Source organism: Chamaea fasciata, unplaced genomic scaffold (assembly GCF_029207755.1).
Source record: "Chamaea fasciata isolate MVZ Bird 193981 ecotype frontalis unplaced genomic scaffold, bChaFas1.0.hap1 SCAF_6, whole genome shotgun sequence".
In the NCBI taxonomy this organism is placed as follows: domain Eukaryota; kingdom Metazoa; phylum Chordata; class Aves; order Passeriformes; family Sylviidae; genus Chamaea; species Chamaea fasciata.
In genome coordinates, this window is record NW_027094091.1 from 21,907,355 (window position 1) to 21,922,745 (window position 15,391).

The 15,391-nt window shown below is 37.3% G+C and overlaps 1 long non-coding RNA gene across 2 annotated transcripts in view; it reads right to left on the reverse strand.

Annotated features, from left to right (window-relative positions):
* LOC136290571 (uncharacterized) overlaps window positions 1-15,391 on the reverse strand; it is a 59,779-nt gene that overhangs the window by 14,069 nt on the left and 30,319 nt on the right. The window contains exon 2 of one of the 2 annotated variants that reach the window (XR_010721222.1): window positions 12,562-12,637. The exons of the other annotated variant lie outside the window; for it this stretch is intronic. This is a non-coding gene — a long non-coding RNA (uncharacterized lncRNA). The remainder of the gene's footprint in view (window positions 1-12,561; window positions 12,638-15,391) is intronic. 2 annotated transcript variants of the gene reach the window in all.

Here is a 15,391-nt window from a genome sequence, read left to right on the forward strand (position 1 = left end):
AAGAACCCTTCCCTCAAGGGTTCCTCATCTGGTATATTTGTTTTCTGGAATCTTTCACTTAAGGGCTGTCAAAAACGTCTTCCACATTAAGTTTATCATCTGCATTTTTTAACCTGAGAAAATAGCCTTGAACTTAGAAGTAGAAATTTCCTTGGAAATCTGAAGAAAGTGATTCAGTATGAAATGGTGCAAGACCAGAGGCAAGACACGCACTTTGTATTACAAAAAGTTAAAAAAAATCCTCTATATCCTGTGATCCAATTTCCCAAATACAAAAAGTTGTCCCTGCCAGCATCCTAAATAAGTTGCTGCACAGACACATATATCACTGAAGAAAATGTGCACAAAAAGCTGACTTTGTAACCAAAAAAGGCCTTCAACAGGTATCTTCAGACCTAAGTCATTGTATACATCCAGTGAAAAGTAAAGCTTTCAAAGTACAGTGTCTATATAAGAAACCTGAGAAAAGTAAGAAAGAAACAGAGGATTTAACTGTTCATACTTCCTCTTTCTTTTTACTCACTTGATAAAATGCTCTGTGAAAAAGCTGTATGATGACCAATCTAAAAATAAGTGAGTACTGTTACAGGATCATTAGAGCAGAAGGCAGCAATTCTTGAGATAGTAATTTTGTCTGGGCCGCTGCCAATATCGTTAGCCCTGTCATTAGCTCAGCTCTGGTGGCACTAGTACTGACATTTGCAGAGCATGGCTGGGCTGTTACAATGCCCTGCCAGTGGTTTGTGCCTATTGCAGCTATCTAAGGCACATCCAGTAGTCACATTCTCCTATTCTTTCATTGGGTAATATTTATAGGAGTCAAGTGAGAAGCAAGTTTGACACCCTCCAGCATCAGTACCATATATTTTGTTTGTTTTTTGCTTCAGACTAAATCTGTTTGAGGGATACTCCTCAGTGATTTACCACAAGGTTTCCCTCTTTTCAAGTCTTTCTTACAAAAAGTTATCAGAAACAAGAAGTAGTTGCCAAGATTAGAGATGCTTATTTAGACTCCAGAAGAAGCCTCTCCAAACTCTCAGTCTCCTTCATGTTCAGATTTCCTTACTGTTAATTTAAAAGCTGAGAAAGAGTAGGTGTTTTTAAACAGTGAAGAAGCCAAGTGCATCAAAAGCCTCCTCTGACTGCAGAGAATATTTTGGCTGCTACTCAGAAGCTACTACCATAATTCAATTATTTTAGCTCCAGCTAGGCTTCAGCATCTTGAAAGAAAGACTGGCACAGGGAGCAGAAACATAAAGCACTAGAACAGCAAAACTCAGATCCAAACTGCAGAAGGAGAATATGTGTTTTCACCACATATTACTCCTAACTTTTGCTGTCCTATCTTTCTAGTGGCATCACATCTCTTGCAATCCTCCCTGGGAGGGGGTCACCTTAGTTCCTACTTCTTACCTCCCAAGAAGTAAGTAAATTTATTTTTTTTCCTAGTCAAACTGACAGAATTTTGACCCTGTAAAAATCAAAAGCTTCAGACTCTTGGTGTGTTGGTATGAAAACCAAACAATGGAAGATGAGAATTTCCCACAAGTCAGATATTACAAATTTTATTCATTTCTCCTACATGGGATATATACTGCTGGCTGTATACTGGCAGATTATTGTTTGCTTGGGGGAGGCCTTTTCCTCATGTTGCTCTTATATCTGTGAAAAGGTCATGTGTCCCAGCCAGGTAGACTTGGACCCATCTCTGTACCAGAATTTATTTGGCCGTCTGTATCTGCCAATAAAAATACAGCAAAACAAAGCCAAAAAAGTCTTTTAATATAAAACAAGTGAAAAAAAAATGGACAGGCCATTATTTCTATCTCATCTCATGCTGAGATAGGTAGAGATAATAATTTTTTAATACCAAATAGCAACAATACGGTATTAATTGGAGCTAATAAAAAGAAAAAATTTGACAGATTATTTTTATTAAATTCATGTCCCCGTGGAATATCAGAAAACTCTCCCAGTCTGAAGTAAAGAGAAGGAAAGACACCACAAAGTAACCATATTAATTCAGAAGATATTCAACTTACCTACAGACAAATTCTAATTCTTAGCATGGGAGGTATACTAGACTGTAGTTTTCCATGGAAAAGAAAATGCCTGGTTTAATCCCAATGAGGAAATGCCAAACACCAATTACTTCATGATAAAGAACATTGTCTCTCTCACCTGTGAAAGTATTTGCAACTTTTCCTTACACATTTTCTGTTAAACACTATGATCAGAAACACACGAAAACATATACATCTTTCTTAAACTGCATATGCTTGACATCAAAATGTATTTAAAAGCCATTTTCATGCATTTTATTCACTATATTTTCCACCATCTGAAGACAGTTTTTAAGAAAATCCAAGTTAATGCAAAACATTTGCAGGATCCAGCTCATGCTAGATATACAACTGGACTAGTCCAATAACCTTTCTGCACCGTCTCAAGCAACTTCATTCAAGATCCTAAAATAGTGTTCTTTTGCCATTATTTTTAATGTCTATTTTGGTGCAGTTCAAGTTGTTTGAAAGAAAAGAGTAATTTTAATTGGCTAAAAAATTCAATCATAGCCAGTTGGATAAATATAAGTAAAGGTGAAGCCATCACTACAGGTTTTCATTTTTACTCCTGCTGATGGCAAAATGTCAGCAAAAGGTTCCCAGCAACACTTCTGAAAATGACTGCTATTCAGAAGACTAATTCTTGAATGTGAGAGTGGAATCACATCCAGCCTAAGCAGAAAAAAATCACTGCCCTTTCTCCCTCTATACAGAAAATACCAAAATTTCTTGCTATGCTTAAAAGACTGAAAGATGTTGGCCTCATGCACAAATCTGCAAGAATTGAAATGTCATGTTCGCTCTGGGAGAGAAAAGAATCCTCAGGTGCTCATTACTACTAAAAAGTGTTCCCACAGAAACCAAACCCCAGGCTTTCTCTACATGATCAGCCTTTAAAGGTTAATTAACAATAGGAAGTGATAAAAATTTATAACCTACTGCTTATAATTTTTTAATGGTGTGATTTCCAATCTTTCATTATTGGGCTTACAATTGAAATCAAAGTCCCATCTGCTCACATCTCATAAAACCCTGGGGACAAAAAATAAAATTTAATATTCTAAACCTTTTAGTCCATGCTGGAGATAAGAACTCATTCATTTTCCATCCACATGCCCCTAGGGTGCAGATTCTATGCAACTTTGAAATAAACATCCTTGAAAGCTCTCCATCATAAGCTACAGCACTTAAGCAAGAAAATATTCAAACAGTATGGTTTAACCCCAGCCAGCCACCAAGCTCCACAAAGTCACTCACTCAGTTCCCTACCATAATTAGGAACATGGAAAGAATCCAAAGACAAAAGGAGAAAAATTCACGAATTGAGATACAGTTCCACACAGAAAGCAAAAGTCACACACACAAGAAAAGCAAAAGAAGGATTTAATTCATGGGCAGGCAGGAGTTCAGCCATCCCCAAGACAGTAGGGCCCCATCACAGGTAGCTGTGACTTGGGAAGACCAACACCATCACTCCAAACATCCCAGCCCCCTATTGCTCCTTCTTCTCCCCACTTTAGACACTGAGCAAAAAAGTAGCTCAAAAGCCTAAAAGTATCACTCCATGCTGCCAGCAGTGATCTCCACTAAACAGAGTTTGGAACATACATTAGAACAAAACACAGTCAAAACTGAATCTCCAAAAAGAAAAAAGATCGAGTATTACAGATGGCAGACCAAGTCAGTTAGACAGTTGTGAACCAAGCAAACCACCTTCTTGTGAAAATGTTTCAAAATACAACCAGGACACATCACCTTATTCCACCATGAAAGCACTTAGTCATATCATAGCAGTAGGAAATAATAGTAAGAAAGTCTATATTCGTAATTTTTTTTATATTCTATTGGAAACAGAAATTCCACTAATGATTAACAGCAAAATCCGGGTGCCTGCTGATCTCACATCACCGTAATCTGACATTCCCTGACTTCAGCAGAGCTGCTATTACTTGTTTTCCTTTGACTAAAGGCAGACCTGTTATTTAAGAATTAGAGGCTTACTGCTTTTGCATTGCTCTAATATGGCTACTCAGAATATTTTTTCATGTCTCATATCTACTTTTTTTTTCCTTAAATGCTTGGAATTCAGACAAATTTTGAAACACCAGGTCTTGGGAGTATACATATGCACACAAATAAACCCACTCACACACACTCTGCTTGCACAGAAGCAGAGCAAGCAGACAAAACAAAAATTTGGCTTTGAGGCACCTTTCTGGTGCACAAAGACCAGAGGCTCAATGCAAGTTGTCAGAAGACTACAGAGAAAGGCTCCTGTTCAAGGGTACTGCATTAAAATTCAATGGCCTCTGAATGTCACTTGGGCTCTAGGTCTGTCCACAGGGCAGTCATTCCATGGAGCGTTTCATGTAAAGTAGGATACATTTCAGTGCACTCTGAACCCTCCCCTCTCCTCTCTGTAGAAACCAGGTCATAAAGCAGTGGGGAGGGCTGCAGAGCAAGGGGCTGCATACATATCCATGTTCCTAACGCAGGCATTAAATCCTCAGCAGGCTCCTGTGTTAGGCTGCCTGACTATATTGCGATAGATTCCTGATACTCAAAAAAACTTTCATATATTTAGGGTATTTTGCTTCGATCTTGCAAGAAAATTCAGCTTTGCTTTCCACACAGATTATTCTTATCTAGGTGTGCAAGAGTGCTATTTCATGGATCAGAACAACAAAAATTAGTTAAAAATAAAGGTACCCCAAAGCTCTTTTTTGCAGTAACTGAAATCTTCAATACACAATGATGAGGGGAAGAGTAGTGAATCTCAGGGAATCTTTATTAGCTACTTTTCCCTATTACTGATTTTTGAAGTATTGGGAGCTTTAAATCCAACAGTTGTTCAGCAATGTATATCTTGTCTGGGTCTATTAAGAATTCTATTTATACTACAAATCATCACAAATTAAAAATATTATTCTTACAGAATTATGTATTAAGACTCTCGAATCTGATGTTGTAGGGTTTGTTTTTGTTTTTTTTTTCTTGCAGTATCACTGCTTTCTGTACATTCTTTCTTTTTCAGACAAGAAAAGTCAAGAGTTACTAGAAATCTAAATACCATGTTCTGAACATCATCACAATAGCCAACACACTTGAATACCAGAAGGAAAACCTGCAACGACTGTCCCTGTTTTCTTCCCTCTCTATAACACACAGCCATGGGACGAGCAACATCCCAAAAGTTGAATCTTACAAGGCAAAGGTGACATGTCCATTTTAGGGACAATGATTTCATAAACATAACGTTGGACTTTTCTTTCAAAAGCATTTTCAAGTAGACTGGGAGACATTATGAATTGTGTTTTAGAGCAAGTGCACTATGGGTTTTTTCTCTTGTGTGTGAATTAAGACATCATCAGTTTTGTTTCATGTAATGCTCATCTACAACATTTTTTTCCAAATTTTTTCTTGATTCACTGGGAGACATAGATGGCTAAGTCTTCTAACCTTCTGCCTGAAGATATCTTCGTATTTTTCATGGAGAGGAAAAATGTGCAAAAACATGCATCTGCTTCCTGCATGGAAGAACAGGCTTTTCAGAGTGTGAATAGACTGAAGACTAAAGCAAACTTTCATTATTGTAAATCAGCAGTTCCTGATATCCACAGCTGCCAATAAACACATTTCTTTTTTTAGGGAACAACACTATATGTGTTAAATCACTGAAGAATATATTTCTTTCCAAATTTGGGAAATCAGATTGTGAGAACAGTAACATAAGTGACTGTCAAACATGACCACGTTTTTGGTGATGCACATTATTTAATACTGCTGACAAGAAAATAATGATGCTTTCCAGCTTTGTAAGTGACACCTCTACAGGTTTTCATCTTTGATATTTTTTTCCCCTCCTTGAAGACAGGTATCTTCTTAATAGCATTCAGAATTATAAATGTCTTTTTTTAAATCATTATCTGCCAATGGGGTTCATTTGATAAAAGCTTTTCACAATATATTTTCTTCATACTCACAGCTGTTAAGTCCACAGGAAAAAAAAAGGCAAGTGTTAACTTTAATATTAGTACAAGAAAGTAAAATGCATACTTTATTACACGTTTTGTCTTACAACTGATATAAGCAGGACAGGTCCTTCATTTAAGAGGGTCAGAAGTTCACAAACTGAATAAAATGGAAGCCCACCAGAAGGTGACTGGCTGATTAAACAAAACTGGGCAGAATAGATAGTTTTCTGCCCTACATGAGAGGTTTGTGCAGAAATTCAGAGACCTCAACAAGCTGGAAAAATAGGCTTCTGGAAAAACAGACTGACAAGAACCTCCTGAAGTTCATAAAGGGGAAGATGCCAAGACATGCATGTGGGGAGAATAACCTCAGTCCCCCAGTATTCACTGACAACTGACCAGCTGGAAAGCAGCTGAGGGTCCTGGTGGACACCAAGTTGGTCATATGCCAGCAGCATGCCCATGCTGCAAAAAAGGATCACAGTGTCCTGGGTTGTGTCAGGAAAGTGTTGCCACTGCCAATCAGCCCAAACCTGGGCTGAGTCCAGTTCTGAGTTCCTCAGTGTGAGACACATAGTCATACTGAATCAATTCCTGTAAGGAGCCAAGAAAATGATGAAGGGATGGGATCTTGAGGAAAGTCTGAGAGACCTGCACTATTTAGTCTAGAGAAGGTCCATGTTTATTTTATTTATGTATAGATCTACAGAAAGAGAGGGTGCAAAGGGGATAAAATGAGGCTCTTTTTGGCAGTGCTCAAGTAAAAAAACAAGAGGAAAAGAACATCAAATCAAACAGAGAAGGCTCCAAATGAACATCAGGTAGTCCTTTTTCACTGTTAGAGTGACTGAGCATTGGCACAGGTTGTCCAAGGAGGTTGTGGAGTCTCCCTCTTTGGAGATATTCGAAAGCCATCTGAACATAGTCCAGGGAAACTGGATCTATGTACCCCTGCTTTGGCAGGCAGTTGGGTCAGATAACCTCCAGAGGCTCTTTCCAACCTCAACCATTCTGCAATTAGATGCAGACTTAAGATGCACTAGCAAAATCCTGTTACAGTTAAATATGATTCAAAATTTCTTATCTTCAGTTAAGTAACATAACAATAACTTTGAAAGTACAGCAGTGTTATTTTTTATGTTGACAGGAAGATCACATTTGTTGTACCTACAAGTATCCAGAAAGTTTAATTAAATGTAAATCAGAACCACCCTTCAAAATTCAGAAGCGTAGAATCCTCAGTCCTTTCCATTCAGCTCTTCCCTAAGGACAAAAACAAGTAGACTAATAATGCGATCAGTCATCTGAAAGTCCAGACTTGGATGAAACAGTGAACTGAACAAATTCCAACATCTTCAGCACAGTGCAGGGAAAGTAAAAGAAATAAGTAAAACCTTTAAGATTTAAATGTAGAACTGGCTGTTTTTACCGTCCACTGTGATGAGTGAGAGATGTCAGATGCTCCAACTTATGGACAGAGAGATATTTTGCCCACAGCTGCATCAGTTCCTTTGTCTGGTATGTTTCACCCATTCTTCCTGAGACAGACATGCAAGTAAAATTTAAACTGTGAATCTGTAACTGTTAAAGAACTTCTTTACACTAAAAATTAAACCCATAGCAATTGTGAAGCACAGACAGAAGAGTTCATATTAACCACCCAATAAAGATATAGTGGATGGGGTAGACACAATGCCTACTTGAATGAGACATACCCACAACAGAAAGGTTTTCTCTGAGCTGGAAAAAAAAAGATGAATTAAAAATTGTGATTTTTAAGAATACAGTAAAAAGGAACTGATCTTCAATACTTCTGTCAACCTCCCAAGGGAAGGTTAGCAAAATTGCAGATTTCATGCAGTTCCTCTATGTACAGTTAGTGTTAATGGCAATAAATAACCTCTACTCCTATTAATTACATCCTGGAAATAGCCACTGGCTCTATAATAGTTCTCTTTGAAGAACAATAAATACACATTTAAAAAGTATTTTTCCAGTTCTCTGAGTTGATTGATACAATCATATACAAAATCAAGGAGCAGAACCAGAAGGATCTGAAACAGAACCAGAAAGAAAAAAACAACAGGAAAAGTTAAAAAAAAAAAATTAAAAAACAACAACAACAACAAAAAAAAAAAAAAAAAAAAAACAAACAAAAAAAAAAAAAAAAAAAAAAAACAAAAAAAAAAAAAAAAACACCAAAACCAACACCACCCAAACACAAAAACAACCAAATCAAAAAGGGTCCTAAACAAACCACAAGGGTAAATACAAATAAATATACCAATTCCCCTTACAGAGGTCTTATTTACCTTCCATGTTTAAGAAGGGAATATTCTTGTTTTGAACCAAAGCAATATGTAAGTCCTTTCAAGCCTAGAAGAACTGAATTAAGAAGGATTTTGCACCTTGGTAGTCTCCTGAAGGAAAACAAGGACACGGATGTCCGAGACCTGACAGTGATAACTACCATGCCATAGTAAGGTTGAAATAATTACTGAAAATACCCTATTTCCACAACCTAGACACAGGGAAAAGAGTGACAAAAAACATAGCATACAAATAAAGGAAGACTACCCAAGTGGAAAACAAGCCAGTGATGTGTCCTTGTGGCAGGAAAGGCTAACATTGTCCTGGGCTGCATTAGCAGGAATGCTGCCAGCAAGTCAAGGGAGGTGACCCTTTCGCTCTGCTCAGCAGTGACCACACTGAAGTGCTGTGTCCAGTTTTGCGTTCCCCGCTACAGAGGAAGAGATATGGACATACTGGAGAGACTCTTGTGAAGGACCATGAAAATGATGAAGCAACTGGAGCATCCTTCATATGAGGAAAGGCTGAGAGATCTTCTTCTTGATGTACAGATATGCCTGAAGGGAGAGTGTGTAGAGGACAGAATCAGGGTTTCAATGACTGTAAAAGGACCAGAGGCGATGGGCACAAACTGAAACACAAATTGAACATCAAGAACAACTTTCTCATTGGTTGCCCACAGAGGTTGTGGATGCTCCATCCCTGGAGACATTCAAAACTGTCTGGACACCATCCTGGCCAACAGGCTCTGGATGACTGTGCCTCGAGAAGGAGCACTGGACAAGAAAACTTCCAGAGGTCCCTTCCAACCTCAACCATTCCATAACTGTGATTCTGCAGCATTCTTACGGTATAAGACTAACACATTTTGCTTCATTTACACCGATTTTGGTAAGATTCAGGGCAGGAAACAGGGAAGCCAACAGACCTGACAGCTGGAAAATGGATGACAGTCACATCTCCAGCCACAAGGCATTACACCAGGCAGTATCATTCCAACAGACATGAAGATAGTAAAAAGAAAGTTTTCAAAGAAGTACATTCGAAAAGGACAAAAGTCATCCAGTATATAGACCCAGAGGGACTAATGACACAATATATTAAGATTAGAAAGTTAAATTCTAGGTATACTTCTCATTCAGATACTGAATTAGGCAGCCAGATACTAGCATTAAAAAGAATGAAGCATGATCAATAGCTACACTTTTAACTACTACATATATTCTAGGAACTAGCAGTCTTAATTTTAGGAGAAAAATACCCCAAATTATTTGGTTTCAATCTTGCCTTAGAGTATATACAATACAATTTTTTACTGTGAGGCTTGGGTTTTGTTGTGGGTTTTGGTGATTTTCTGGTTTTTTTTTGGCAGAGGAAAGAAGTATGTAGTTGCATCCTAGAAAAACAACTGCAGAACTGACTAGAATATTCTAAATAAAATAGTATTTTCCTTAAGAATTAAAAAAGCCTTCTTAATTATATATGCACCTGAGAAGCTATTCCATCTTCAAGAACCACTTAGAATGCCTTGGTTTGCTCACAAAGCTTTCCTTCTAATTCTCTAATTACTCAAGTGGTCACAATTGCAATTGAAAGTCTTACACAGAGATTTAGGTTAATCTTAAAATGAAACAAAAAAAAAAATCCATTCTTGAAATAGACTTTGACAAATGTAATGAAAGTGAAATGGAAATTATTTCTGTAATGTGGAATTTTAAAACTTCTCTAATGTACTCTGCTGCTATCTCCTACCAATTTAGCATCCGAATTTTACCTCCTGAGATTGTGAGGTTCTTTTAAATTCCTGTTGTTTTCTTTTACCTGCAGCCAGAGTACTAACGATAACTTCACAGCATTTATAAGTACCCCGTTTCTCAAACACCTCAAGGCAGAAATAGCTTCTGGAGGATGTAGGGCCTTTAACATTTAGATCCCTTCTTCACTGCCTTTAATTAAAATTATCATATCCTAACAGTCTGACAGAGTGAGCACATTTCTTGAGGTGCTCATCACCAAACCTAACCTTTGCTTTCTATAAAAGTGCTCAACATTTCAGATTTTACTCAGTTAATTCACAAAGGAAAGGAGTATGTATTTTCATGGGCCTTGAAAATATTGTATGTGTTATGAAAAAACACATCTGAAGCCATAATTTTTATAAAGATCCTATGTCTGGAGAACGTGCCCCTCTGGGTTCTTTACACAATACCCAGAAAAAGAAATTAAACATGCAAAGAAATGCTAGCAATTTTACTTGCTCCTAGAATCACACTTGATTCCACCTTGGGAGACAGAGCTTTTGTCTGATATCCACCTGTTTGACTTGTCAGAATAAAAACACAGCAGTTGTAGCAGATGTGAGTCAAAGAGAAAATAACACTGACAGTGACATCTTTGTCAGGAAGGACAACTTTCCTGCTGAGAGAGTTATGCTAACTACCTTGAAATTCACAGCTGTTGAATATCAACCTCAGGATGTTTGAAGGCAAAACCAGATATTTTAAGAAAAAAAATTTATAGTACTTTGTACCAGAAAATCTGGCTTCAAAGCAAAAATGTAACCAGCTCTGCTTGAGGTCCTTTAAAACTTCAGCCAGACTTTTACACTGACCTGCAGTTTAGCTGATGCCTAATATGAAGAACCATTCCACTAAAAATTAACAGGTTCACCTCTCTTACAATTCATTCCATATTTATCTAAAAGCTATGTTTTACTCTCAAGGAGATGCAAAAACAGCTTAATTTAGAAAATAATTTTGTGCACTTGAGAAATCACAGTAAACAATGCTGCTGAAACCAGCTCTCAAACAAGGTTCCGTACCTATAGTTCAAAAAGATAATTACAGGAATGAGTAATGGCCTGTCACAAGTCTTGCTCCCTTGACTAAAGAGCAGTGAATATTTGCATATTCAAAATAAGGTAATCACACACTGTCTCCATTTCAGCCTTGGTCTCAAGACAAAACCAAACAGGCAGTTTTGAACTCAGTCCATCACAAGACTCAATTTTCCACAACTATAGAAAATACATAGTTTAAGCTGTGAATACGAACACAAGGGCACACAACTGGGGAGAGGGTATGGGGGTGTATAAGGAGGGAGTGAGTATCCAAAACACAATTTCTGAAGTCTCAAGCCAAAGCCTGCTACTTGCAACCAGTATGGGCTGATTGCATGTTTTGATAACATCTACACAAAAGCAGCACATTCTGAATTCACCAACTCACAAAAAAAAAAAAGAAAAAAAAAACGATAAGACATAACTATAGATTAGAAAGCTCATCACAGATTGTGCTTCTGCGCATAGACTCTCTAGACAAAAATAACCAGGGACCTGGGGTTCTGTAAAGAGGAAAAATGGAAGTGTTCCCAAAGAGACATTGTCTAGAAAACAAGAGGAGAGCTAGGAGACACAAAGAAACTGATCCATACTGGGGAAAAAACTGGAGATGGAGAGAAATGCCAGTGGTGCACAGGAACCTTGGTCTTTAATACCAGGGACTGCAGCTGTGTAACTGTGAGCATCCCCACAGAAGCAACCACAACCTTCTGCCCAACCTCCCTGGATCAGCAGCAATCCCTTTGTCAGGAACAGAAAGCAAGACCTAGAGAATGCAGCACTGTGCATGAGTGAGGAAGCTCTTGTGAGCTAGAGTCAAGCAGGGTAAAAGTTCTCAGCTCATCTGTTCTTAGATAAACCCACCCCAGCATCTAGATCTGCACTAAACTTACTTTGCCTAACCCATGACATGATATTTTCCAGCCTAGCTCCAAATCCTACTCATTCTTCCTTTTTTTTTTTTTTGAGTTTAAAAGTTCTGTAACTGAAACTCTCACTTTCAGGATAGCTGATACATTTCCATCTTTTTTCATCGTTTAAAACCTTGAGTTTATCCAGATCAAGTGTATGTAGTGAATGACTAATATACCTGCCTTGCTAGAATAGTGACGTCTACACACAAGGTTACAGAATGGCTGGCTTTAATTCAAAAATCCAATATTCAGATTAATAATCAGCACAACATTCTAGAAACCTGGATAAAAAGATCAAGGTATCTGTCTACTTTTTGAACAGACTCTCCCATTTTTGTGCAACCTCTTTTTTTCCTCACTTATATTTCCCCATAAGAAAAACCTCTACAGCAGAGATCAAGATTTACACCATGTATCAGAGAATAATTAACATGTATTCAGAATAACAAGTTTATATTTACCACTGAAGGTTATTTTCCATTTTATTTTCAGTAATTTCTCATTGCAGTGGTAGACAAAGCAAACATCATTCAGGAGCTAGGAAGAAATAGAATCACACTTTAAAAACACCTTTTAGTGCTTCTAAATAAAATACTTTTCTAAAACAGTGTCCAAAGAGATGGAATAGGCTCCCACTTCAGCAAGAGAAAAAAATATGTTTTCAGAGAAAAAGGTTCATCTTATGAAAACCTTTTCTCTTTCAGTAACTGAAATAAACATGTATGACAAGATGAGAGCTTGAAAACTATTAAGACTCCAAGATATAATCCGAGACAGATTTATGACTTTAAGTCACTTTTACCAGTTTGCACAACCAGTCTTTCCTCTCTATTTCAAAAAAGCATTTTAACAAAGAAAAAAATCTATGAATTAGAATTTTTAATCAAGTACTATATTAGCATTTATACTTATGAAAACTTCAGCTGTAGTACACAGAAGAATACTAAAGCAATCATTCCTCACCACATCTGAAAATGGATTTGATCTGCTGCCAAAACATCTCATTTCACTTATTTCATTCAACACTACTTTGCACTGCTTTATGTGTCTCCATAGATGACTGATCTCATGGAAAATGACTACGATAAGTAACTAGGTATAAATAAAGAATGATTATTCCATTCATTCTCTTGGTTGCAACCTGTAACTGTAAATAAAGGCCTTTGTCCCAAAAGTGCAATGAAGCATATGTGCTAAAGGTTACTCCAGAATAAAGGGTAAAATTTTTTACTCTTCTAATTGAACATCATTTCACTGAAGGCACAGCCATGTCAGTTTCCAGCAGTTGAAAATATGATCAATATATTTGGGATTTAAAATTGCTCTTAAGACTTATGCTTCTAAGATAGAGAATCCACAAGGTAGATCACTTTTGCTAGTTCTTGAATAACAAAGGGAAGCCATCAAAAAACTTAGAGCATAATTTCTTGTTGAAATATCAATTTATACACTTTATACTCTTCATGCTATTTGTATCAAAGATAGTCTGCTAAAACTTAGATTAGCTTTTGGTCTTGCTCATATTATATTAATAGCTATAGTCCTCCCTACTATATTATTATTATTTCCAACTAATGACTTGCTGGTTAGTAAAAAAAAAAATTCACTCCAGCTACTGGAGTAACTGAATTGCTGGGAAATGGGTGAACAACAGATACTACGTCATCTACCTTTACTTCTGTCAGAAATTGGATGTGAGCCAGGAATGCACACTTATAGTCCAGAAATTCAGTTGTGTCCTGGACTGCATAAAAACAAAAGCATGGCAAAGGTTTGAGGGAGGTGGTTCTTCCCCTCTTCTCTGCTCTGATGTGAGTCCACATGGAATGCCGCATGCAGCTTTGAGATCCACAAGACATGGACCTGGTAGAGTGGGTCCAGAGGAGAGTCACAGAAACGGTCAGAGGTCTGGAGTGCCTCTCATATGACAACAGATTTGGAGTGGAGGGATTGTTCAGCCTGGAGAAGAGAAGATACCAGGAAGATGGTAATACAGAACTTGAACAACTAAAGGGCATGTAAAAAAGATGAAGACAGACTCTTTTTGAGTGTCTGTGTGACAGAACAAGCGCACCAATTTTAAACTAAAGGAGGGGAGATATAAGGAAGAAATTTGTTATGAAGATGGTGATTTCCCAGTGAAACTATGCATGCCCCATTCTTGGAAATTGTCAGGCTCAAGTTGGATGTGGCTTAGAGCAGCCTTGTCTAAGTGGAAAGTTTCCTTGCTTATTGCAAAGATGTTGAACTAGAGGATCTTTAAAGGTCCCTCCCAATCAAACCATCTTACGATTTCATGACTTCTTCCTTTAACTGAATAGTCTAAATACTTTATAGTTCTCAATCATGTTTCCTTATTAATAACTTAAAGGCCTCTGTACAATTCTTGATTGTTCTTCATATTCCATTCTGCATTGAACATGCCTCTCCATATGCAAGTGTTTTTATATATATGTATTTAAAATACATAAATAAACATTCCCATGTGGTCTGCAAACAAACCTTAATTCATCATCATTGACATTTATATTTATTTTTATTCACAATATGTTTCCCTTCTTGTAGGTTACTGCATGGCACCACAGCCCACTCAGCACCTCCAGCAGAGTCTCACAACAGCTGTTCTGCTGTGCCTGAGAGAGCTGGTGTTCCAGACAGGAAAAATTTCTCCCTTTCCAAGTTTTTTCTTCATACCAGAATGTCATTTTTAAGAAAAGTAGATAAATTAATCACCTACCACTTCCAGGTGCTTGATTTTCATCCCAGATATTCATGATTCAATATTTCAGGAAAAAAAAAAAAACACAACTATGTAAGTGTAGGGAAATTTAAGTACTATTTGGAAGTATTTCCCACACAAGGAAAAAGTTGGCACCCCTTATTCTAAAAATACAGGTTCCAAATTTCAAGGGTCTTTAAGTAGAATGACTGACAACTTCTGGCTTTTAACATATTTTTGTACAAGGGCTATATAGGGTCAAGTCTCAAAGAGAATAAAAGTACACAGAATCACTAACAAAAGTCCACATCTCCTGTTCCCAGCTGTCCTAAAGCATGCAGATGTGGTCCCCCACCTTTGTCTTAATACTCTAAAATTTCTCATTACCTTTTCATAGCAAAATGACAGTGGATTTGAGAAAGGAGACCAATGCCTAAGTTTCCAAACCTGTTTCATTCAGGCACTTATACACAAATGAAAAACACCAGCCCTCTAAAACTGACAACAGTGGTTATATAAATGACCTCTTGACCGTGGTAAACAGTAATAATTTATTTATATATATATATATA